The sequence below is a fragment of the Schistocerca piceifrons genome, chromosome 3 (assembly GCF_021461385.2).
Source record: "Schistocerca piceifrons isolate TAMUIC-IGC-003096 chromosome 3, iqSchPice1.1, whole genome shotgun sequence".
Classification (NCBI taxonomy): Eukaryota; Metazoa; Arthropoda; class Insecta; order Orthoptera; family Acrididae; genus Schistocerca; species Schistocerca piceifrons.
Window position 1 is genome coordinate 338,003,509 of NC_060140.1, and position 2,007 is coordinate 338,005,515.

At 46.0% G+C, this 2,007-nt stretch overlaps 1 non-coding gene across 1 annotated transcript; it reads left to right on the plus strand.

The window, feature by feature from the left end:
• The first annotated feature begins 724 nt into the window (after window positions 1-724).
• Window positions 725-799, plus strand: Trnap-cgg. The gene has a single exon. It is a non-coding gene; the product is annotated as a tRNA-Pro (tRNA).
• Window positions 800-2,007: the final 1,208 nt, after the last annotated feature.

Sequence of the window (2,007 nt, forward strand, 5' to 3'; positions counted from 1 at the left end):
CTTCTGAGGTCATCAGTCCCCTAGAACTTAGAACTACTTAAACCTAACTAACCTAAGGACATCACACATATCCATGCCCGAGGTAGGATTCGACCCTGCGACCGTAGCGGTCACGCGGTTCCAGACCGTAGCGCCTTGAACCGCTTGGCCACCCCGGCCGGCTGCATGAATGTCCAAAAGAACTTTGCATCGTAATCAGAATAACGCAGGCACTGCAATATCGTCTTGGCTCACAGTGGGATAAAGGTATTAACAGTTCTGGCGAGTACTTCTGAAATTATAAACAGTTTACTAACTTCCAGAATGAGATTTTCACTCAGCAACGGCGTGTGCACTGATATGAAACTTCCTGGCAGATTAAAACTGTGTGCCGGACCGAGACTCGAACTCGGGACCTTTGCTGTGAGGACTGGGAGCGAGTCCTTCTTGGGTAGTTCAGTTGGTAGAGCAGTTGCCCACGAAAGGCAAAGGTCCCGAGTTCGAGGCTCGGTCCGGCACACAGTTATAATCTGCCAGGAAGTTTCATATCAGCGCACACTCCGCTGCAGAGTGAAAATCTCATTCTGGAAACTTCCCCCAGGCTGAGGCTAAGCCATGTCTCCGCAGTATTCTTTCTTTCAGGAGTGCTAGTTCTGCAAGGTTCGCAGGAGAGCGTCTGTGAAGTTTGGAAGGTAGGAGACGAGGTACTGGCAGAAGTAAAGCTGTCAGGAAGGGGCGGGAGTCGTGCTTGGGTAGCTCAGTTGGTAGAGCAGTTGCCCGCGGAAGGCAAAGGTCCCGAGTTCGAGTCTCGGTCCGGCACACAGTTTTAATCTGCCAGGAAGTTTCAGTTTGCTAACTATTTTTTCGATCTGGTTCCTTTTGGCTTGACTACCCCTTGTTAGTGGCGTTGCCTTCTTAACGTGCATGATATATTTTCTGGGACATTTTTGTCCACCCTATATATGTTCTTTGTCATTGTATCTTTGGTTCCTTGATGTTGCCCGCTCCGTTTATTTGTAAAATGCAAGTTTTTACCGTCCGATGCCTGATTTTGGAGCAATAAGAAATGCTTTTAGTCTTGTGAAGGGACTAAACAGGCAGTGAATGAAACTGTTCGTTAGGATAAATTACTTTTGACGGGAATTTGGAGTCATAGTGCACCCACAAGATAAAAACGAGGAGCAAAAAGTGTAGACATTTCAAAACAATAAGCCTGATGACTCATCTCTTGAAAATATTTCTAAAAATTACTCACAAAGAATGTATAAAATCTGTAAAGAACAAACGGCACCTACACAGTTCGGCTTCAGAAACGGTGTCGAAGAATTTTAAGAGTGCTACGGACACACAAAATTATTGACATAGTAATTCTACACAAAATGAAGAAAGGAAAGGAAGTCCTAAACACACTATAATGCAGGTAACGACAATGTCTCGCCCACGTAATGAGGAATGTGAAGAAATATAAAATGCTGCAGGACATACTTCAAGGAAAGATACCTTTTAATAGAACACGAGGAAGAAACAGGACATCTTGACTCGGAAACTTAAGGACAGAGACTTTACACACGAAGGAAGAACTTTTTCGAATAAATTGAATTGATATAGCTGTGATGGTCACTAGCATCCAAAACGGATAGGCACTTCAAGAGGAAGAAGAATGGGAAAGGAGTCCGCGTGCCATTGTTCCCGTTTGTGGTCACCGTAAGCCTACTGAAACCCTGTACATTTAAGTTTTTCCTGCGAGCAGTAGTGTCAGTTGCTGTGTGGAGTCACGCTAGAAAGCAGAGGCCTGGCTAAGCCTAAGACAAATGAGTTTCCGCAGGTGCGGCAGGGTTTGCAATCTCATTACTTTTCCTGCTCAACGCTCGCTGATCTCCTCGGCTTACAGCTTCCTCTCCCCTCTCAAAGCGCTCCTCCCACAGTGGGGTGAGAGGTTTTAATGAGGTCTGCGTCTCTCAGGATACAGGCGGGCGAAGGCGAGGTGCCGCCCCTCAGACAAACAACATTTTAAAGTCATCCACGATG